The sequence below is a fragment of the Dasypus novemcinctus genome, chromosome 7, assembly GCF_030445035.2.
Source record: "Dasypus novemcinctus isolate mDasNov1 chromosome 7, mDasNov1.1.hap2, whole genome shotgun sequence".
In the NCBI taxonomy this organism is placed as follows: Eukaryota; Metazoa; Chordata; class Mammalia; order Cingulata; family Dasypodidae; genus Dasypus; species Dasypus novemcinctus.
In genome coordinates, this window is record NC_080679.1 from 75,743,773 (window position 1) to 75,769,174 (window position 25,402).

The window sequence follows — 25,402 nt, forward strand, 5'->3', positions numbered from 1 at the left end:
TTACCTAAAAAAGGAGGATAATATCTGTCTCTGTGGATTATATTGACATAGTTACCATATTAGTATACCATAGTATACCTAAGATATGTTTGTACACTAAGCCCAAGACATATGAAATACTCAATAAATGGCACCTGTTTTTCTCATTATTGCTGCTTCTGATCATTTTATTATTAAGAATGTATCATAACCACTCTCATATGTTTTGCCTGAAGGAGACTCTACTCAAGGTTTGAAAGACAGCTATGCAAATTGAATATTAGATAGCCTTGAAAGACCCTCAACCATGTCCACAACTCTGCTTCAGCCTCCCACAAAATGTTGCTTTCCTTCTTCTCTCTTTTCTTCCAGATCACACCACAGCTCCAAATTCTTCTCACTCTGTTATGCATAGCATTATTCAGCTCCCTCAACTCCTATTTGCAACTCTGTTGCTGTCTACCTGAGCATGTCAAGATGCCTACCTGAACATTAACTTGGGTGGAAGCACAAAGGCCCACCAGAAATTTGAGATTTATTTTAGCAAAGTTTATTCCCCCAGAAAACAATCAATTGATTTATGAAGGTTGTTTTTTGGTTGTTGTTTTTTTTCCAAATAGAGCATATTTACAGAGCTTCCTTCCAATATTCAGAAAATGAGTATTTAAAAACACACATAGGGGAAGCGGACTTGGCCCAGTTGATAGGGCATCCGTCTACCACATGGGAGGTCCGCGGTTCAAACCCCAGGCCTCCTTGACCAGTGTGGAGCTGGCCCACACGCAGCGCTGATGCATGTAAGGAGTGCCCTGCCACGCAGGGGTGCCCCCCGCATAGGGGAGCTCTGCGCACAAGGAGTGCACCCCGTAAGGAGAGCCGCCCAGTGCGAAAGAAAGTGCAGCCTGCCCAAGAATGGCGCCACACACACAGAGAGCTGACACAAGATGACGCAACAAAAAGAAACACAGATTCCCATGCCGCTGACAACAACAGAAGCAGACAAAGAAGAAGACGCAGCAAATAGACACAGAACAGACAACTGGGGTGGGGTGGGGGAGAGAAATAAAAATTAAAAAATAAATAAATCTTTAAGATTGATCGATAGATAGATAGATAAAAACACACATAGAATGGCATCGACTTTTTCTTCCTGGTCAAAGGCTTAGGGTCCAGAAGCTGGAGAATATCTTAGAGAACTTTCTAAAGGGCCAAAGTACTTCACTATGTAATACAAAGCATGATCACATACTAAGGCCTTATAAAATGCTTTATATAGCAGACTTGGGCCAGACCCTCTAAGTTACCAAGAATTCGTGACCCATGTTGGGCTGATCTGGGTAAAAAACATAGAAATAGCCATGGAATTCCAGCTGAGTACAGCAAGAGGCCTAGTTAGCTGTGCTAGTTTCTGCATATTTGTACCTCCAGATCTCACCCTCTTCTCTTCTCTGCCCTGATTTGTGCCTGCACTATATCTCCCTTCATGGAATTCAAAAGACAAGAGAAGTGTCATGCTATGGATTCCCTGCCCTCTTCCTGCCAGGCCATGGCTTGTATTCCTCCAAGTAGGGGCAGCTCTTCTCCCTCTCTTGTGGCACTTGCCATGTCCCAATACCAGCTCCTTCCCCCTAGCCCTTGAACCTAACAACTGAGAAATAACAATGGTACAAGGCAACAAAGGAGTTTATTTGGGGTCTTAGAATTGCAAATCTAGGAACACAAATTCAGGTAGCAATCTGTTTTAGTTTGCTAAAAGCTGCTGAAAGCAATATACTAGAAATGGGTTGGCTTTTACAGTGGGGTTTTATTAGGTTGCAAGCTTACAGTTCTGAGGCCTGCAAAGTGTCCTCAGAAAGTATCCAAATAAAGGCATCACCAGACAATGCTTTCTCCCCAAGTGCTGGCAAATGGAGGCAGGCATTTGCTGCTCTCTCCCTTCTCTTCTGGCTTTTGTTGCTTCAGCTTCATGCTTTCTCTCTCCTGGTTTCTGTTGATTTCAGCTCCTTGCTCGTTTCTTTCTCTCTCTGCTCCTGTGGCATTTTCTCTGTCTCTCTTTGTATTCATCCCATTTATAAAGGACTCCAGTAAGAGGATTAAGACCCACCCTGGGGGGAACTGGGGGAACATGAAGTTGTTTTTAGGCAGATAAGGCTCAACTCTCACTAAAACAACAAAGAAAGAGTCAGAGCCTGCCTTGAGGACCTGCTCTGGGGTACAGCAGACCAGGACACTGCTTCACAACTCCCAGGAGAGTGATGGACAGAGAGACAAGGAAGCAGAAACAACAAACTGGCACACAGACAACAGTAAGGAAATAGAATAAGAGGAACAAAGTGTTAAAGTGAAACCTTACCACATACACAAAAACAATAAAATAAAACCCTAGAAAAGAGATCGAAGCTAATCAACTGAACAAACCCATCAAGATAAATAGATGCTATAGCAGTTTGATACAGTTATGAATTCCAAAAATAGATATTGGATTATGTTTGTAAACTGGTCTGTACCTGGTCATGATAAAATTAGGGTGTTGATTGGGCCACATCAGTAGAGTGTTGAGTCTCCGCCCCTTGGTGGGTGGGGACTCACAGATAAAGGCATGGCAAAGGACAGAGTTGGAGCTTTTTGATGCTGGGAGATTTTGTTGTTGGAATTTTGATTTGAAGCCCCGAGAAATAAGCACACAGAGGAAAGAGAAGCAAGCCCTGAGAAAACAAAGGACCTGAGCCCAGAGAGAAGCAAGACCCTGGAAGGAAGGAACCCAGGAAGCCTGAACCCTCGCAGACATCCGTGGCCATCTGAAAATAGACTTTGGTGAGGGAAGTAACTTATGCTTTACCTCCTGGTTTCTGTAAGCTCCTACCCCAAATAAATACCCTTTATAAAAACCAACCAATTTCTGGTATTTTGCATCAGCACACCTTTGGCTGACTAATACAGATGCCTAGACACCAACAAAAAATTACAAGCCATACTAGGAAACGGGAAGACATGGCCCAGTGTAATGAATACACTAAAAACCAGGAGGAGATGCAGAACATGGAACAACTGATCAGAGATGTCCAAACAAATGTCATGAATCAACTTAATGAAATGAAGGAAAGGATTAAAGATATTAAGAAGACACTGAAAGAATATACTGAAAAAATTGTAAACATACACAAAAAAAATAACAGATAAAATGGTGATGAATGGCCAATTCAAGAAATCAAAAATACACTGGGGGAAGCAGATTTGGCCCAATGGATAGAGCGTCTGCCTACCACATGGGAGGTCCAAGGATCAAACCAGGGCCTCCTGACCTGTGTGATGAGCTGGCCCACACACAGTGCTGATGCGGGCAAGGAGTGCCCTGCCACTCAGGGGTGTCCACCACATAGGGGAGCCCCACACGCTAGGAGTACACCCCATAAGGAGAGTTGCCCAGCACGAAAAAAAGTGCAGCCTGCCCAGGAATGGCGCCACACACATGGAGAACTGATGCAGAAGATGATGCAACAAAGAAGACACAGATTCTGGGTGCCGCTGAGGAATACAAGTGGACACAGGAGAACACACAGCAAAAAGACACAGAGAGCAGATGACTTGGGGGGGCAGGGAAGGGGAGAGAAATAAAAAATAAATCTTTTTTTGAAAAATACACTGGAAGCACATAATAGCAGATTTGAATAGGCCAGAGAGAAGCAAAGACCTAACTGCACACCTTGAGGAATTAGAAAAAGCACAACAAACTAACCCCAAAGGAAGTAGAAAGAAGGAAATAACAAATATTAGAGCAATGCTAAATGAAATTGAAAATAAGAAAACACGAGAAAAAGTAAACAAAATGAAAAACTGGTTCTTTGAGAAGATTAATAAAATGGACAAACCCTTAGCTAAACTAACAAAAAAAGAACTAACACCAATCCTGCTTAAACTCTTCCAAAAAATAGAAGTGATGGGAACATTGCCTAACTTATTCTATGATGCTAACATCACCCTAATACCAAAGCCAAACAGATGCCGATAGAAAGACCAATCTCTCTAAGGAACCTAGATGCTAAAATCCTCAACAAAATACTTGCTAATTGTATTCAGCAGCACATCAAATGAATTATACACCGTGACTAAGTGGGTTTCATCCCTGGAATGCAAGGGTGGTTCAACATAAGAAAATCAAAGTAATATACCACATAAACAGATTGAAAGAAAAAAGTCACATGATCATCTCTATAGATGCAGAAAAAGCATTCAACAAAATACAGCACACTTTCCTTATAAAAACACTGCAAAAAATAGGAATAGAAGGAAACTTCCTCAACACGATAAAGGGTAAATAAGAAAAACCCACAGCTTACATTATATTCAATGGTAAAATCCTAAAAGTTTTCCCTCTAAGATGGGAACAAGACAACAATGCTCACTTTCACAGCTTTTATTTAACATTGTGTTAGAAGCTCTTGCTCAAGCATTCAGGCAAGAAAAAGATATAAAAGGCATCCAAATTGGAAAGGAGGAAGTAAAAATTTCAATACTTGCAGACCACATGATCCTATACATAGAAAGCTCCAAGAAATCTACAACAAAGCTTCTATAACTTATAAATGAGTTCAGTAAAGTGGCAGGCTATAAGGTCAATATGCAAAAATCAGTAGCATTTCTGTACACCAATAATGAGCAAACTGAGGAGGAAATCAAGGGGAAAAAATCTCATTTGCAATAGCAACTAAAAGAATCAAATACCTAGGAATAAATTTAAAGATGTAAATGACTTATATGCAGAAAACTACACAACACTGTTAAAGGAAATCAAAAAAGACCTAAGCAAATGGAAGAATACTCCCTGTTCATGGATAGGAAAACTAAACATCATTAGGATGTCTAGCTTACCCAAACTGATTTACAGATTTAACACAATCCCAATAAAAATTACCACAGAAGTTTTTACTGAATTGGAAAAGCTAGCTATGAAATTCATTTCAAAGGGCTAGGGGCCACGAATAGCCAAAGATATATTGAAAAAGAAAAATGAAATAGGAGGAGTCACCCTGCCTGGCTTTAAAACATCCTACAAGGCTACAGTGGTCAAAACTACATGGTAATGGCACAAGGATAGACATATTAACCAATGGAACCAAATTGAGAGTTCTGATATAGATCCCCAAATATACAGTCACCTGATATTTGACAAGGCCACCAAGCCCTATCAACTCAGAGAGAATGGCCTCTTCAACAAATGGTGTTTGGAGAACTGGATATCCATATCCAAAAGAATGAGGGAGGAATACCACCTCATACTTTATACAATAATTAACTCAAGATGGATAAAAAATATAAGCGCCAAGACCATAAAACTCCTAGAAGATACTGTTGGGAAGCATCTACAGAATCTTGTATTAGAAACTAGTTTCATGAACTTTACACCCAAAGCAAATGAAATGAAAGAAAAAAATAGATAAATGGGACCTCCTCAAAATTAAAACTTTTGCACCTCAAAGGAATTTGTCAAGAAAGTGAAAAGGCAGCCCACTCAATGGGAGAAAATATTTGATAACCATATCTCTGATAGGGGCTTAATATTCAACATACATAAAGAAATCCTACACCTCAAAAATAAAAAGATAATCCATTTTAAAAATAGGTAAGTTATTTGAATAGACACTTCTCCAAAGAAGAAATACAAATGACTAAAAAACATAATATGATGTTCATCATCACTAGCTATTAGGGAAATTCAAATCAAAACTACAATGAGATATCATCCTACACCCATTAGACTAGCAACTATTTTAAAAACAGAGGACTACAAGTGTTGGAGAGGATGTAGAGGAATGGGAACCCTTATCCACTCCTGGTGGGACTGTAGAATGGTGCAGCCATTGTGGAGGACAGTTTGACGTTTCCTCAGGAAGCTAACTGTAGTACTGCCATACAATCCAGCAGTCCCATTGCTGGGTATATACCCAGAAGAATTGAAAGCAGGGACATGAACAGATAAATGCACACCAATGTTCATAGCAGCATTATTTTGTAATGCCAAAAGTTGGAAACAACCCAAATGCCTATCAACAGATGAATGAATAAACAAATTGTGGTACATACATACAATGGAATATTACTCAGCTGTAAGAAGGAATGCAGTATTAACATACAGTATAACATGGATGAATCTTGAAGACCTTATGTTGAGTGAAGCAAGCCAGGCACTGAAGGACAAATATTTCATGACTTCACTGATATGAATTAAGCAAACTGAGCAGGATCATAGAGCTAGAGGCTGGAAGACAGGTTTAAGGAGATAGAAGGGAGCAAAAGGTTGTGAGTGAATGCCCATATGGTGTGGGGACAGTTATTGGACATTGTGTATCCTTCCATGGCCCACTGGGTGGACTGGGGGAGAGTGTAAACGTAAAAGTGGACCATTGACCATGTGGTGCAGCAGTGCTCAGAGATGTGTTCACCGAGTGCTATGAGTGTCCCATGATGTTGGAGGAGGTGGTTGTTGTGGGAGGAGTGGGGTGAGGGGGTGGGGGAGTATATGGGGATCTCATATTTTTTGAATGTAACATTAAAAAATAAATAAAGACAAATAAATAAATAAATAAATAAAATAATGCCCATATGGGCAAAATCTATGATAAGGTGGAAGGCTGTAGTTGTGCCGTGGATGGGCATAACAGTGGTGCAGTGATGCTATTGGTTTGGGTGGTGCTGGTCTGTGAGGGGGATAGGGTGAGGAGGGTGTGTTAGACTGTTCATGGAATTGGGGTGAGGGTTGGGGGAGGGAGCAGATGAACTCCGGGGATTTGTGGGTATGTGGTTGAAACTACAACACTGGGAATGTTCTTTTGGCAAATATGGCAGGGGATGTTTACTGATTTAAGGTGTTGGATTTGGGGGGCATGCAGGACAGGTCATACCTGAGGCAGGCTTCTAGGGAGTGTGTAGCATTCATCCTGTCATAGCGTGTTGTATCGGGATGGAGACTCACATAATGAATGGGAAGGTGTTGGACTCCCATCCTGGGGAGTCCCTGCTATGATCTCAAATAGAGGGCCAGTAGTCTCTTGAGAGCATAGGCAGTGCCTAGTAGGAGAGGACAGGCCAGTATGGTAAGCCCTCAATGTTGTTGCAAGTAACTATGAATCTGGTCCTTCAATGAGTTGATCTTGATGGTTACATGGATCCTGAGGGGAGAGGGAGGGAGAAATAGAATAGAAAGAATGCAGGACATTTTTGGGTTGATGGAATTGGTCTAATGATCCTGCAAGGATGGATATAGACCACATCAAACTTCATCAAAATCTATAAAAGTGTATGGTCTAAATGTAAAGCACAATGTAAATCTTTGACCATGGTTAGTAGCAATGTGTCAATATTTATACATCAATTTTAACAAATGTACCATCCACATGTAAAATGTTATTAATAGGGGAAAAGGAAGAGGACATTGGGTACATGGGAATCACCTATATTCTGTTCATGAAATTTCTGTAACCTAAATCTTCTTTGAAGACAAAATGAAAAAAATAAAATATTGAGTGAATAAACGGAAGCAAATGTCACTGTACATACAAAACAACAGATCTTACAGTGATGAAAGTCTTAATGGTAAATGTATTTTATATTTTTTATTTTTATATTATTTAAAACTTTTTAAAAATTTTTCATATTTTGTTATTTTTAAAACCATCATTATCATTTTCCTATTAATTGGTTATTTTTCTAGCTTTGATTTTGAAGTTTTGGATCACAGAAGGGTTATAGCTGTGGCAAGGGAGGATCATTGGTGCATGGTGTCAGAGGTGAGGGATGCATGGAGGAGGTTCACCTGGGGTAAACCTATAAGGCATGTGGATGTGTTCAAGTGTTCATGGGGCATTGTCGCAGTAGATGGAGATCCACACAATAAGCAAAGAAATATCGAATTCCCATCCTGGGGAGCTTTGCCACATTCTCTAATGGGACAGCAAGAATCCCCGAGTACAGGGGCAGTGACTACTGAAAGAGGATGGACCATTGATGGGCCCTTAATTGTGATGACTGTACATATGAACCTTTACTTTTGAAATTGAAACTTAGCATAGTATTATAGGGTGCCTAAGCATTACCTCCTGAGAGCCTCCTTGTTCAAATGTGTCCTCTCTTTAAGCCAAAACTCAGCATATAAATGAATTACCTTCCTGGCAGTGTGGGACATGACTTCTGGGGATGAGCCTCCCTGTCACTGAGGGATCACTACCAAGAACCAAGTAGCAATGCAGCTGGAAAAAGACCTTGACCAAAGGGGGAAAGGGCAAAGACAAATGAGTTTATGTGGGTAAGAGACTTCAAAGTGAGTGGGGAGGTCATTTCAGAGCTTATGCTTATGCATATCTCAGCAAGAGCTCATTGACTGCCAAAGTAAATACTATCTCAACACACATCCAGAGATATAGGCAGAGAAGGCAGCTCAGAAATTTGGCACCCTGCTACCGGGCCCTACTTTGAAATTTACACTCCCCAGTGTGATAGAGTTAGACTCAGTTGTGTGTTCCCTGCATATAACTCTGCTGCCCCTCTATTTGAACCTATAGTCAGTACAGGAGTTAATAGTTGTATGTCCAAGAGACTTAAATCTTTGTGCTCTTCATGTGCCAGTTTGGCCCTGGATCTCAACAGAACTGAAACACCTACTCTCCTGTTCATTTTTCCCCCCAGGACAATGAACATCTCAAGGAACAGAGAGTGTCTGCAACTGCAAGCAAGAAAGTCCTATCCATTTGTCCCATGGGACCTAAGCCCTTTCTCAATTAGCAGTGGGGTGGGCATCACCATCCTAGAATCCTCAGGATTGGGGAATGGACAATGGACTAGAGTAGACTTAGAGTTGTTCTACTGTAGACTTATTGTGATCCTAGGAATGGAAGAACATTTATCATGGATGTGGAGGCAGTGGCCACTGGATATTTTGAGGGGAGAGAGAGGGAAAAATAGGTGGAATTTGGGAGCATTTTCAGAACTTGGGAATTATCCTGAAGGACATTGCAATGACAGATACAGGCCATTGTATATCTTGTAATAAATTGCAAAAAATATGCAAGGAGAGAGTGTAAGCTACAATGTAAACTATAATCATCACTTAGTGGCAATGCTCCAAGATGGGTTCATCAACTGTGGCAAATGTACCACACTAATGAAGGATGTTGATGTGGAAAAATGTGGAAGTGCTAAGGAGTGGGTCATATGGGAATCCCCTATATTTTTTGAGTAACATTTATGTAATCTAAGTTTCTTTTAAAAATAAAAAAGTGTATTAAAAAAAAAAAAGACCCATCCTGGATCATACCTTTCTGAAGTAACCTAATCAAAAGAAGTTCCTACCTACAATAAATTTACATCCACAGGAATGCATTAGCCCTAAGAACTTGATTTTCTGGGGTCCATAAAAGCCTCAAACTACCACACAACCCAAAACATGTTCTGTCTTGTCTTGGCACTTCCAGGCAAGGGTTTTTAAAGAAAAAGATTAGATGAGTTGTTTGTGGTTGCTGGATATTTGGGGTACTCCAATTAGCCTTCAGTTTAGAAGTTTACTGAGTTCAATGTGCTTGATTTGTTTATGGTGTCTGGATGTCCTTAGGGTTTTGAGGAACACTGATGCATGTACTTTGCATATTTTGGCAGTTTGTGATACCTGGCTAAGACCTGCATAAGAGTAACACCCAGAATGACCTCCTGACTCCATTTTAAATCTCTTAGCCATACTAACTCTATTTTATTACTTTTCACATTCCCCTTTTTGATCATGATCTTTCCCCAAAAGCATCACTGATCAACATTTGGTATTAATCCCTCAGCACCAGGGAGGCTTATCCCTGGGAATCATGGCCCATGTAGGGGGGAAAGTAGTGAGTTAATTTGTCAAGTTTGGCTTAGAGAAAGGTCACATTTGAGCAACAAGGAGCTTTTTAGGGAATGACTCAGGCATGAATTATAATTGGGCTTAGTTTTATCATTACAGAAATAAGTTTTGTAAGTGCAAGCTCAAGATCAAGGGCTTGGCATATGTAGCAGTTTGATGTGGTTATGAATTCCAATAACAGATATTGGATTATGTTTGTAAACTGGTCTGTACCTGGCTGTGGTTAAATTATGATTAGGGCTTTGATTGGGCCACATCATTAGGTGTGGATAAAAGACATGGCAAAAGACAATGTTGGAGTTTTGACGTTGGAGTTTTTGATGCTGTAGTTTTGAACTGGAGCCCAGGAAGTGAACACACAGGAGATGAGCACAGAGGGATAGACATGGCTCCTTACACATGGCAGAAGCCCCAAGGAGACAGAGCAATTTGCCCGATAGTTGACAGCTGACCTTGTGGAGTGAGCACAGCAGCTGAATCTAGAGAGAAGACAACCCTGGGAAGAGAGGAACCCTGAGCCCAGAGAGAAGCAAGCCCTCAGAAGAGGGGAATATAGGAAGCCTGAACGCTGGCAGATGTCAACAGCCATTTTGCTCCAACACGTGGCAAAAGACTTTGGTGAGGGAAGTAAATTATGCTCTACTCCAAATAAATACCCTTTATAAAAACCAACCAATTTCTGGTATTTTGCATCAGCATCCCTTTGGCTGACTAATACAGCATATTAGCATGACCTGAGAGGTAGTTGCAGCTGTTATTCTGGAGATGAGACAATGAATAAGAGATATTGTAGTGGCTATAATAAGAAAACTATTTGAAATATGCTATAGATCCAGTTGCCCCAAGATTTAAGATTTATCTAGTCATCTAGATAAGTGCCTGTATTAGTCAGCCAAATAGGTTCTGATGCAAAATATCAGAAATCTGTTGGCATTTATAAAGGGTATTTATTTGGGGTAGAAGCTTGCTGTTACCAGACCATAAAGCATAAGTTACTTCCCTCACCAAAGTCTTTTGCCACATGTTAGAGCAAGATGGCTGTTGACACCTGCCAGGGTTCAGCCTCCCTGGGTTCCTCTTTTCCTGGGGCTTGCTTCTCTCTGGGCTCAGTGTTTCTCTCTTCCCAGGGCTTGCTTCTCTTTCTTCACAGTCAAGCTCCTCTGTGTGCCTACTTCTTGGGGCTGCAGCTCAGGACTCCAGCATCAAAACTCCAGCATCAAAACTCCAACATCAAAACTCCAACTTCAAAACTCCAACTCTGTCCTTGGCCATGTATTTTATCTGTGAGTACCCACCCACCAAGGGGCGGGGGCTCAACACCCTAGTAACGTGGCCCAACAAAGCCCTAATCATAATTTAACCACAGCCAGGTACAGACCAGTTTACGAACATAATCCAATATCTACTTTTGGAATTCATGAACCATATCAAACTGCCACAGTGCCTATGGGTGCAGCCAATAACTGGCTTTTCCATGGAGTTTAAATTAGTGCAGACCCAACAATTTGATAGATTGTTGAGGTCAGCAGCCCTTTGTATGGCTGGGAGAAAGGATGATGAATGGCAAGGGGCCAGGAAGGGAGGGTAAGACAAGGATGAGAAGCTTAAAAAGGCAAGGATTCATTATGGGAGTGACAGAGATGGACTGGGGTACAAAAGAAGGGGTGAGGGAGGAGTTAAAAAATGTGAGTAAGAGATTATAGGATAATAATGAAGATTACAGCACATGTTATTGAGTTCATTTTAATCTGATGAAAATCAGGTCTGGTCCCATGTGTTGGGATAGCTATCTACATCAGATGCTCTCTACTTCTGGTCCTTGGCAATTTTGAGCATTAGGTCCCCAATAGGAATGGATTTCAAAGCAGGTCTGGGACCTTTCTTTATATAAGAAACATGAATCCAAGAATCAGTACCTCTAATTTAGCTGCACTTGGGTCTGTTGAAAGTACCTGATAGGGTCCTTTCCAGCGAGGTTGGAGTGCATCTTTATGGATGTGTCTTTTCCAGTATACAGAGTTGCCAGACTGAAGATTGTGGTTTTGGATGTCTTTACCTCCCGTGAGTGTGCTGTAAATGAATAATTCTAACAGGGTTTCCTTTTATGGGGCAGGACTCATAATATTCCAGAGTTTATTTTAATAGGTCTCCCTGTTATAATTTAAATGGGGATAACATGTTTTCCAAAAGGAGTGGATCTTAATTTAATAAGACTATAGATAAGGCTTTTGGCCATGGTAGATTGAGTGATTCTATGAATTTAGCTGACTGAGTTTTAATTGCCTGATGGTTGGAAGTGATAGCCCCAATAAAAATGTTGCAGAATAGGTCATTTTTGCTTGCTGTTTTCATAATTTGTCCTATAAAGTGGATTCCTTAGTCACTGTGACATTCTGAGGGAGGTCACCAATTTGGAATTATTCTCCTTTTTTTTTGGTAGAGAGTAAATACTTTATTAACTGATCACAATCGAAAGTCACAAACAAAAAAGTAGTATATTAAGGCAGAGTCATATATATAGGAGTATATATATATATATATATATACACATACAACTCTAAAGACTGTTACTCTTTACATTTTGATAAACTCTGCATTTTTCTTTTACACATTTTCTTTTACACATTTTACACATTAAGCAGTGTACTTTCTTTTCTTCCCAGTTAAAAAAACAAATCTTGGCCAATATATCTAAGTCATATTTTGATGACAACTTACAGGATCACAGATTAAGACAATGGCTACTATATCAAATGCTATCTGATAGTTTTCTCAGCATATTCCATGTGTGGTAGTACATCTTATTTGCACTCATTTATACTGGTGTGCAAAATCTGAGAAGTGATCATTTTCTCTTTTCCAGTACAACACAAAATTTTAAAATGATTTTAATAGTCTTAACTAAAATAAGCATGGATTTCCAAGTCAGTCAAATGCCCAAATTGCATATTATTTTCTGCCCTTTCCTAAACCCGCTTATATTTTTTTAAATAGCCTTTAGAATATGATTGTATGGCTGTATTTCAGTTCTATAAATTTTGAGTTTAAAATTCCAAAATTACTTCCTTATGCAAAGTGGCAATGCAGATAGTAATCCAACAGAGTGTAGAATAATTTTTCTTCTGTAAACATCCCTTTTATAAAAGTGGGCCACCACACACACTCAAAAGAAACAAAACATGAATTTAGTCCACCTGAAAAAGCACTCCAGTTCTCTAATTCCACTTTTGAAGGAAAAGGCAGAGGCACATTTACCTTATCCCTGAAAGCATCAATGGCTTTATTTGGTATCTTCAAGAAGTTTCTCCTTCTGTAAGGGATGTAAGTGTTGTAGGAGAAACTGTAACTGGTTTTCAGGCATTTTGTCTAGCTCGACATGGACATCTGGTAGGAGAGGCTTTAGGCCTGACTTTTTGGCAGATGGTGGCAAACCACTGTTTCCACCTCTAGCGCCAGCTTCAGGGCTGCTACCTCCAAGACCAGGACCTCCTGGGGAACCAATCTATTTACTCAGCAAACTGAAGAAATTTACCAGGATACCTTCACTTGTAGTTCCAGCTTTCATGTTTGGATCAATTTTTTTTTCACCCAGCAGGGACTGGTGACACATTGGCAACAATGGATGACCCAAAACTTTTTGGTGTTTGAGGGAGCCTCCTGGGACTCTTGGTGAGGTATCCATAGGCCTTCCAGCTGCAGTTGATGTTTATTTTGCAAAGAGGAACCATAATTCCACAAGAAAAACTTGGTCATCCTCTGCCACAATTTCTTTCTCATGCACAAACATTCAGACAGGTGATTTAGTTATGATGTCTTCAAAATTATCTTCCCCAGTTGTCTGCTCTCTTGTGTCCATTCGCTGTATGTTCTTCTGTGTCTGCTTGCATTCTTGGCAGAACTGGGAATCTGTGTCTCTTTGTTGCGTCATCTTGTTGAGTCAGTTCCATGTGTGCTGCACCACTCCTAGGCAGGCTGTGCTTTTTTTGTGTGGAGTGACTCTCCTTGCAGGGTGCACTCCTTGCACATGGGGCTCCCCTATGTGGGGGACACCCCTGCGTGGCACGGCACTCCTTGCGCGCAGCAGCGTTGCACTGTGCCAGCCCACCACATGGGTCAGGAGGCCCTGGGTTTGAACCCTGGACCTCCTATATGGTAGGCGGACACTCTATCAGTTGAACCACATCTGCTTCCCAGTCTTCTGCTTTTAATGTTTTGAAAATTTTCATGTAATATTCCTATTTTCTTATCATTATCCCACAGTGCTGGAATAAACACTGCATCATTTTCTACAACAGAAGCAGGAATTTTATAGAGCAATCCATACAGTTTCTGAATGATGTATTTATATACTAAACCTATATTTTTGTTTTCTTTTACTGAAGTGTAAATAAGTGCTACACCATACTGTAAACAAAACTTCTGGATATGTGACTGAATAAAATCAAAATGTTTATGTCTGTAATCATGTTCTTTCTCCAATGCACTAATGCATCATACTTTGTGCAAACTACTAGTACTGGAATGCCCACGTGTATCCACACTCAGAGGTAAAACCAAACTGTCATCTTCGTCTTCCTGTGAGAAGGTATTTCTTCTCTGTGGAGAAGCTCGGAAATCTTCTCCTGGCTCTACATATTCTTGGAAGTCCCTAATCAACTTTTGTTCCATTTCTTTCATTTCTTCGGGAGGAATTTCAACTTGTCAATACGTTCTCTAACAACACTTGCCCATTTCTGTAGAAGAACCCTAAGCATTTCAAGGCTTTGACATATCAACAACCAGCATTGCTAGACTGTCCTTCAGAGAAATGGCATTCAGTTGGAAATGTAAGGAGATGTTTGTGATACAAGTCTCCATCTAAGAGCCATACATTACTTCTTGTTTGATGGTCCCTTTCTTCATCATGTACATTTAAGTACAAATATTCTAATCCTTTTCCTCCTGTACTGCTCTATTCTCGTAATTTTTCTTACTAAGCTTGTTTTTCCAGCTCCACCTTCACCCAGCAGCACGTTCTTCTCTGCAGGGAGCTTAAAGCGGGAGAGGGGGAGACCTCGCTGAGGATGCAGGACTAGAGGTTCTGCCTGTCTTCATCGCCCGCTGACTAAGCAGCTGCGGTGAATCGAGGCTAATCCGGGCTCCGGGCGGAGAGGTACAGGAAAAGCCCACCTGCCCCGCGGCAGCCATCTGGGCTGGGAATCGCAACACTTCCCGCAAAAGCTGAATGAGCTAGGAAATTGCTGCATGAGTTAGGGAGTGACTGGCCCCAGTTATGCTTTTTCTAATAATACCTTTGTGATGATAGGAGTAGTAGCTTGTGTACAGGGAAAGTCTTCGGCCAAATGGGAGTACATACAAATCATTATTAAAACCAATTGAATAAAGTCCAATTGCTAATTGCAAAAGGTCTAGTTCATAAGGGAAAATGCCTTTCAGAAGTATGGAAAGATTTTTTTGGATTATGCTTGGGACAAATTAAACAATTGTGATATGTTTTCATAGCTATTTTAGGGGATGGTTTCCAGAAATATTGCTTTCCTTAGCTTATCATTTTATCGGTATTCCAATAAGACACATTATGAATAATTTCCAATATTGTTCTCTAATGACAATAATGGAGTTTTTTTCAAGCCTGTTGTAATATTCATATCGAGTTTCCTGGTACATTGTTGGATTTTTCTCCAAATATTTGGAGGAAAACTTTGGGTATGGCCTTATGAAGTTCCTTAGCTAGCACAAATGCTTCTGTTTGTCAGTAGCTCTTCATTTTGAAGTCATTTAAGGAATCTTTCCAAACAGCTTTATCTATCCAGATTTTGGCATGACCTTTGCCAGCAGTCATGTAAATTAACTGGTAAAACGTCTGAGTATCTAGGCTCATAAAGCTGGAAGAGAAGATTATTAATTATTTTGCAAAAATGACTGGGTCTTCTGTAGGATTTGGGAAATCTGATCATGATAGAAAGGGAGTTAGGTAGGACATAGAGGAGGAGGGCAGGATGGGTTTTAAGGAGGGTTAGAACTGAGTCAGAAGTTCCGGATGATTTCTCAAGTTTGATAATGTGCTTAGATGAGTCTTTGTTAATTTAGTTTTTGTTTATTGGAAAGAGGCAATTTTAGAGTTAGATGTTTGGAAGCTTCCAAGTACCAATTAAAATAAGTATATATCATTTGGGTTGCTTAGTTTGAGAACCTCTATCTTCTAGTTGAGAATAGAAATATACCAATTTAGGTATATCAAAAGATGCCCATTGTGGTCATTTAATTCAAGATTTTCTCTAGTGTGCCAGGTCCAGCAGGATAAGTATTTGCATGAGAGAGGATGGTAAAACCCAATGCAGGCAGCCATTTTATTTTACTTCACTGGATTAAACAGAATTGGGATACAGTGTGTGTGCGTGTGTGTGTATGTATTTGTATGGAGGCTACTTTAGATAGGTCAGTCAGCAAAGGCGACTCTGCAATTAAGACTTTTAGAGCCTTCAGTGGTCCTAAGAGAGAAAAGAGGTTCACGCCACTCCTACCACCTCAAAACAACAACAATATCAACAAAATCCTCCCTTAAGAAACAAAATGACACAAAAATTCTAAGCTTGTCAGTCTTCCTTCTTCATAATTCAGCACAAAGTCATTAGGTGAGACTTCTGATTATGACTATGTGATTCACTCAGTCACACAGCTGGTTTACAGTTATCTCCATCTGCAAACAACCATAGCCCAGGCATACTGGCAAGCCTGAAGATGTTAGTCATTTACTTACTAGCCACTGCGCTAGACAGTCCCTTCCCTCATGGCTGTCAGGAGACCAAATGAAACCAAATGCTTAGCTGGGGGACTCTTTTTCATCTGCTCTTTGGCTGCTGAGATGCCTCCACTCTCTGCCCCTACTTTAAAAAGGTAGAACCACAGTTTTTGCTCTCTTCAGAACTATATGAATTACCATACTTTATTGATACATGTAATAGTTTGGTATTGTTTATGATTTCCAAATATACATATTGGATTGTGTTTGTAAACTGGTCTGTTTGTCTTGGCATATTAGATTATATTGGATTCAGAGGTCTCGCTTTTACCTGATTAAATAATTATTAAGGCTTTGATTGGGCCATGTCAGTAGGACATTGCATCCCCGCACCCTTGGTGGGCAGGAACTCACAGAGAAAAGACATGGCAGAGAACAGAGTTTTGAGTTTTGAGTTGGAGCCGTGGGAAGTAAACACACAGGAGAAGAACACAGAGAAGCAGATACATGAGGAAAGAGAGAAGGCTCCATTAGATATGGCAGAAGCCCTGGGAAGAGAGATGAGCCATTTGCCTGTAAGTTTACAGCTGGCCTTGTGGCGAGAGCAGAGCAGCTAAACCTGGAGAGAAATGAGCCCTGGGAGAGACATTAGCGGAATCTGAGACTTGAGAGGAAAAGGAAGCCTGAACCCTTGCAGATGTAGGCAGCCATCTTTCTCCAACATATGGCAACAGACTTTGGTGAAGGGAGTACCTTTTGCTTTATTTCCTGGTAAGTTTCTACCTCAAATAAATACCCTTTATAAATGCCAACAGATTTCTGGTATTTTGCATCAGCACCCATTTGGCTGTCTAATACATTGCATACAACTTTTGTCCCCCCACAGTCTTTCTTAGGCTAGGTGTTGACTTTGCCTATGCATGAACATCAGAACTTACAGAATGGGTATCAGCCCTTTGGAAGAAAGTGCTGAAAATAATAGTGGAGCACTCTCTCAAGAAATGCTGCATCCCCAATGCAGAGGATACTATATTTTAAAGATATAGACATTTATTATTCTGAGTTGATGGGTGCTTCTGAAGAGTCAAACTAAATGTAAAGAAATTTTAGGAGAAACAATTTATTTCATTTACGTGCACATGAGATATCCTATTTATGTATGCACAAGGAGTAATAGATTTCAGATCTTTCTAAATATGCCTATTAACTCAATAAAATAAAGTTCTAAGTGATAAGAAAGCATTATGTCATTGGCAACATTTTTCTTACTAGTTCATAAATAATGGTGGATCTTACCATTGTTTCTGTCTGCATACAGAAGAGCTTTTTTAAGTTAATTAAGATTTTAAGTAGCAAGCAGAAAACAGTGCCCTGATCAGAGTTGTATTCCCTTCCATCTTTGCTTAGAACTGGCTAGTTCCTGCCTAAGCTCATTGGTTTCATAGGACTGTACTAAAAGCAGCAAGACGCAGTCAACATATGTCAACATTCTGAATTTTTCCTATCCTCTCTTCTTGGCCGGGATGTAATCTGCCTTAAAGATACCAGAGATGATGGTTGATTTAAATGTTTTACAAGCATAACAAGAATGGTAACTGTTTTAGATTGCCAGGGCCACAAACTCACAGACTGGTTGGCTTAAACAATAGGAATTGTCTCATAATTTTGGAAGCTAGAAGTCCAAAATCAAGGTGTCAGCAAGATCATGCTTTCAGAGAAAGCATGTTCTGGGGTGCCTTGCTGGCATAACTTAATCTCTGCCTCGGCCTCTTGGCCATCTGTCTCCTCCTAGCTTCTATTCACTCCTACTCCTCTGCTTATAAGAATTCTAGTTATATTGATTAAGGCCCACCCTGATTCAGTTTGGCCTCACTTTCACTAATAGGATCCTCAAAGATCTCTATTTACAAATGAGTTCATAGCTATAGGACTGGGGGTAAGGAAATGAACAAGTCTTTGCGGGGGACATGATTCAATCCATAACAATAGCATTCTAGCTTGCAACATGACTTCTGTTTGCTTGTATTCAAAAATTCATATCAAGCTAATGCCGCATGGCCATACCCAGGTACAACAAAATCAGGAAGAATGGTTTTTATTCTGGCTAGCATCTGTCCAGCTAACATTTTTATTAGAAAGGGAGAGATGAATTTTGGGAGACAACTCAATCTCCCTGATGGAGATGGTAATTAGAGTTGTTGCTATCACTTGGAGAAGGTATGAAACAAGAGAAGAGATGATAGCCAGATATACAATCCTCAAATGACACTATTTAATGGATGACCAAGAATAGAAGCCAAGGGAAGAATGCTTTCTAATATGAGTGGCCATATGAAAAGATGATCAACATCAATAGCCTTTAGGGAAATGCAAGTCAAACCCGCAATGAGATACCAGCTCAACCCAACTAGGATAGCTATAATATTAGTAATAACAACAACAATAATACAGAAAGTAAGTGTTGGAGAGGATGTGGGGAAATTGGAACCCTCATGAATTGTTGATGGAAATGTAAAATGAGGCAGGAGCTGTAGAAAGCAGTTATACATAGAACTATTGTATCACTCAGCAGTTCCTAGGTATTTCCCAAAGGAATTGAAAAAAGGGATTCGAACAGATATTTGTATACCAATATTCATTGCAACAATATTCACAAGAGCCAAAAGATGGAAAAACTCAAGTGTCCATCAACAGAAGAACGGGTAAACAAAATGCTGTAGATACATATGATGGCATATTATTCAGCTATAAAAAGGAATGAAGTTCTGATACATGCTACAATATGGATGGGCCTGTGTGGGAGGAGGGGCACCCGGCTTGCCTCAGTGGCAAACAGTGCGGCAAGAGGTGACACCGCCTCTGCCCACTGGGCCTAGACAAGGTGACCACGCCTGACTAGGCCTTTGCTGCTAACGGCTAGCCGGCACCGCCCTCCCCCTTCCTATCTCCCGCCTAGCCCAGCTCTCACTTCCCCTCCCCCCTCCCTTAAACCTAATCTCTTAGTACGCTGTTTGCCCAGCAACAGCTTACAACCACCTATCAGCTTAGTAACAGTGTCAGCCTATCAAGAGTTAGCACATACTCTACACTAGCCCAATGCCAGAACATTGCCTTATATGGAAACAGCATTTGCCCTAGCCAATCAGAACCCGCCACACCACTCCCCAATCCTATAAATCTGCATCCCCTCCCGCAATAAACCAGACTTGTGCCATCAGCCTGTCTCCGCTACTCCTTCCTGGGTCGTGCGCCCTCCACGTCTTCGGAGCCCCCGAGGGAAGCCTCAGCGGCCATACGAGGCTTTTTTCCCCACGCCAGGGACCCCTCTCGTCCCACAACGGAACCCCACTCGTCCCGTAACAGGGACCCCGCTCGTCCCATAACAGGGATCCCGTTTCGTCCCTCAGGCCTGGAAAACATGAAACTAAGTAAAATAAGCCAGACACAAAAGGACAAATATTGCATGATATTTGACATATCTAGAACAGGCAAATTTATAGATAGAGTAGATGAGGGGTTACCAGAGACGGGGGGTGAGGGGGCAGGATGGGGAATTATTACTTAATAGATAGAGTTTTTGTTTGGGGTGATGAAAAATTTTGGATATAGTTGTGATGATTGGACAACATTGTAAATGTTCTTAGTGACACTAAATTGTATGCTTAAAGTGGCTAAAATGGTAAATTTTATGTTACATATATTTTACCACAAAACTTTTTTTTTTTGTCAAAATGTTTTGTCAAATATTCTCCAGCAGTCAAGTAAAATTAGGACTGAGAAGTATACTTTAGATGATGTCTTTGCAATAAATGGCTTTATGAGAACAGTGATAAGAAGGCCAAATTACAGGGAGGAAATAGAGATGATAATTAAATATAGTCATTGGGAAGGACCATGTAGTTGAGCGGGTTTATTTACGAATTTTATAATGGGAAAGTCTTGAGCATATCTAAATGCTGGGGGTAGGGGATATAAAGAATAAGAATAGGTTAACTGAAGGAGGTTCTGGAGGAGATGGGAGAAGAGACATGTCTCTGGTTGGGATGCATTATCAGTGTGTTTAGCAAATGTGTAGGATTTGATGTAGGCAGACCTGGGTGGGAATCAAGCCTTCCTCATTAACTGTGTAAACTTGGCTAAGTTACCTGCTCTCTTCAACGATTATGGGTAGCTCTTTTTGATTAAGTGCCTTTCTATGGGACAGACACTAACCAACAAAGTTGTTGTTTTTACAAGGGAGGATGCTGAGGCTGTGTAGCCAAATGGAGAGAACATGTGTTTTAAAGTAAAGTAGACCAGGCCTAAATCTAGGCAGGACATTGAGGAAGTCCTTAAAATGTCCATTTTCCCCATGAAGCAGGAGGCAGGGAACTTAGCTGGAGCTAAGGGGGCAGGTGGGAGAAACCCATTAGCTAAACCATCTAAAGAAAGGAAAGTCACAATCACCAAATACTTACTTGCTTTTGATAATCCTTCCAGAGAGGCAATGGGATTGAAAGATTTTATTTCGTTTTAAGCAGAACTCTTGCAAATTTAAGTACAGAAAATCCAGCTCAATTTTCCTTAAAGAGTAAGAGACTATTTTGTCTTATGTAAATAAAACTTTATCAGGTGCAGTGTGTCCTACTCTTCTTTCTCTTCAAGATATTTCAGCTCTGCTCTCCTTGTATCGGCTTCATTCCTAGTAATGTCAGAAAAGGACTGAGCAACACCAGGCTTCTGTAGTCCTCAGTGGGCAAAGTCTCATAGTGGGCACTTCTCTCACTGCTCACTCAAGAAATGCACTATGGAAAGCTGATGTGGCTCAAGCAATTGGACTTCTGTCAACCATTTAGGAGGTCCAGGGATCAATTCCCGAGGCCCCCTGGTGAAGGCAAAGCTTGCCCGTGTGACAAACTGGCCCAAGTGGAGAGCTGGCCAACACAGAGTGCTGGCCCACAGGGAGAACTGGCGCAGCAAGATGATGCAACAAAAAGAGACACAGAAGCCAGACAACAACAGACGCAGCAGACCAGGGAGCTGAGATGGCACAAGAGATTGAATGTCTCTCTCCTACTCCAGAAGATCCCAGGATCGGTTCCTGGAGCTGGGTAAAGAGAAGACAAGCAGACACAGAAGAATACACAGCAAATGGATACAGAAAGCAGACAGCAAGTGCAAAATAATGGAGGCGGGGGTTGGGGGTGGGGTAGGGAGGGGAGAAATAAATAAATAAACCTTAAAAAAAAAAAAAGGCAGTACGATTGACCTGGCCAGCTGGGGCCATGTTTCCACCCCTGGAAACTGAGGATAGGTGTGGAGAGGCGGTTCCCACCCCACCCCAACCTCATGGACTGAGTTAAGAGAGGGAAGAATTCCAAAGCATAAAGCAGCTCCTTTCAGCAGCAGAAGGGGTGTGGGGCAGCAGAGGCAGCACATATTCAGTACCCATCTGATGTTCTGCAGGCAGAAACATGTTTTCTGATATTACACTCACACATTTCTACTGACTGAAAACTTCTACATTTTTGCTGAAATTCATAAGTGGGATTTAATAGGCACATTCAATCCATGAAATGTGGCATTCTTTCAAAAACTTTAAGAATGAGTCCTCACACTTTACTTCCATTACCCTCACTTCCTAATTGTTTCTTTTAATTTTTTTCAGTCAGGTAATATACACTTCTCCACCCTCTCTGGGATTAAGAAAAAAGAAGGAAATGTGTGAGTTTTAGGGCATATCTTGGAGAGTCAAGTTAATCTTGAAAACAGTAAAAGTACTTTGAACCCAGCATTAGGTAGCTACCTCCTCTCTACCTATTTTTTCAATTCCTAGAACTTTTAGCATTTTTTTTGGGTGGATGGACACATCAGTCAGGGTTCAGTGCAGAAGGAGGAACCACTCTAGATATTATTGGCATAAAGGGATATTATTCAGAGGATTATACATATATTGTGGGTTCGGTTCCAGACCCATAATAAAGCAAACATCACAAAAAAATGAGTCACATGATTTTTAAAAATTTTCCAGTACATATAAACATTATGTTTATACTCTACCATAGTCTTTTTTTTTTCCTCCCCCCTCCCCATGCTCTGCTGTTTTTGCTATCTGTGTCCATTCACTGTGTGATCTTCTGCATCCATTTCTCTTTTGGTCTTCTCTTCTCATTTTTCTCCTCTAGGATTCACCAGGATTCGATCCTGGGGACTTCCAATATGGAGAGAGGTTCCCTGTCACTTGTGCCACCTCAGTTCCTGGTTTCTGTTACTTCTTGCCTTGACTCTCCCCTTCGTGTCTCTTTGTTGCAAAATCATCTTGCTGCGTGGCTCGTCGCATGGGCACTGGCTCACTGTGCAGGTCGCTGTGTGGGCACCGGTTTGCCGTGCAGGCACACCTTTACCAGGAGGCTCCAGAGATCAAACCTGGATCCCCCCATATGGTAGATGGAAGCCCTACCACTTGAGCCTCATTTACTTCCCACCATTGTCTATTAAGTGTGCAGTAGCATTATATCTTAAAAAACAATATATGTACCTTAATTAAAATAGAGTTGTTTTAGTTTGCTAAAATCTACCAATGGAAAAATATAAAAGATGGTTTGGCTTTTATAATGGGAATTTCTTAAGGTCAAATCTTATAGTTCCATGACTGTGACAATGTCCAAATCAAGGCATTATCAATAATGCTCTATTTTATGAAAGGTCAGTTTTTGTGCTGATCCTGGACTCCTGTCATGTGGCAAGACAAAAATGGCAGCTGGTCTGTGCCTTCTCTAGGCTCACTTTCTTCCCAAGCTCAGTTGAGGGTGATCATGCATATGGTTCGTCTCTCCAGCTTTGGACTTCTCTGCTGATTCCAGTCTCCAGCCCTTCTTGTAGCCTCTTGGGGTTTCTCTGTTTTTCTGTAGCTGTAGGCGATCCTCGAGTCCTCTCTCACAAGGCAGAGTAAACTGGCAGCTCTTTCTCTGTGTCTCTCTTCATGTTTCTCCCATTTATGTAGGACTCCAACAAGAGGACAAAGACCCACTCTGGATCACACCTTGGTGAAGTACTCCAATCGAAGGCCCTCAACTGAATTCAATCCAATCAAAGGGTCCCACACCAACAGGAATGGGTTAACTCCAAAAACATGATCTCTTCTGGGATTCATAAAAGCTTCAAACTGTCACACTCCACCCTCTGGAGTCACAAAAGACATGTTCTTTCCAAATGCAAAATATATTCATTCTATCATCCATTACAATATTTCAAAAGCCTTATATCATTTCAGCAGCACTGCTAAGCACAAAATCTCTTAACAATCAGTTACAGGTATACAGTCTGTCTTGGGGCAAAATTCTCCTCTGACTGTAGACCTGTGAAACTCAGAAAACAAGTTATCTGCTCCCAATATACAAAGGAGGGACAGTCACAGGATAGACATGTCCATGGCCATAGGGAGAACTTGTAAGGAAAACAGAGGTCATGGGTTCCAAACAGTTCTGAAAACCATCAGGGCATACTTCATTAGATTTCAAAGTCTGAAAGTCATCTATAGAATGATGGTTTCTTCTCCTTTGAGCCTCATGGAGCAGGAGTCCCATCCCTTCAAGGGCTAGCCCAGCGCCATCTTCACGGCTCCAGCCTCATCAAGCATATAAGGGGTCACAGAAATCTAGGCCTCACCCTCCAAGAACATTGGGGTGATGGTAACACTCCCCAATCTACAGGGCACAGGGGCCAACCCCCTCAGATCAATGGGGTAGTGACCTAACTCTCCTTAATCCCTTGGGAGTGTTCTCTACTTTCTCTAACATCTTCTCTAAAGCCTGGGACAACAGCTTTCTCCCTGAACAGGGCAGAAGGCCCATCCTCTTCAAATGCAGGGGCAAACTCACCCTTTCCACACACATGGGTGGGGGCTCTCTCTCTTGACCTGAGAAGATGTCTTAAGTTCAGACCTAAGCTTCAACAGTTTTGCTCTTGTAGTTGTTTTTCCTTCTTTCTCTCTCTCTCTTTTTTTTTTTTTTTTTTGTCCCTTTTACTTCAGGCTGACTGGTTTCACTAACACAAATCTCACTAGAAACGTGTTGGTTTAGCATGCAGTAAATGGGTCCAAACCTGACTTACACTGAAAAGACTGGCTATTTCCACGTTCAGTTAAATCCTTGTGTGGAACTCTAGTCTCTGGAGACTCATTTTCTGAGGCTTGGAATTTCCCAAACCATCAGTTTCTGGTTTCTTTCTGCCCAGGAGTTCAGTTCTCAGCTTCTCCTTTTCCTTTCACATTTTACTATAAACTTCAAGGAGAAGTCAGGTCTCACTTTCAACATTTAGTTTAGAAATTTCCTCAGCTAAATATCCAAGCTTGCTACTTTTAAATTCTGCCTTTCATCTAATATCAGGAGTCAACTTGGCCAAATTCTCTGCCACTTTAAAGCAAGGATCACCTTCCTTCCAGTTTGCAGTGACACAGTAATCATTTCTGTCTAAGGCCTTAGCAGAAGTAACTTCAAGGTCCATGTTTCTGCTAACAGCCTCTTCAAAGTAATCTAGGCCTTTGCTATCAAGTGTTTCACAATTCTTCCAAAATCTATCCTTACCCATTTATAAAACTATTCCAACATTTTTAGTATTTGCATAGCAGCAGCAAAAAAAGCTTCACCTATCACAATACTTTGTGAAAAATAAAAAAATAAAATAAAAAACAGAACAATTTAAAAAGAAAAACCAAATAATTTAAAATGCATTTGAAAAAGTAAAAATAAATACTTTATTACCAAAAAGTGCTAGCCACCTTCTGAACCTTCAGCAAGTTGTAATCATTTTGCTTGTGG

The 25,402-nt window shown here is 40.9% G+C and overlaps 1 pseudogene; it reads right to left on the bottom strand.

The window, feature by feature from the left end:
* Nucleotides 1-13,155: 13,155 nt before the first annotated feature.
* LOC101417494 (cytoplasmic dynein 1 light intermediate chain 1-like) lies at nucleotides 13,156-25,088 on the bottom strand (annotated as a pseudogene).
* Nucleotides 25,089-25,402: the final 314 nt, after the last annotated feature.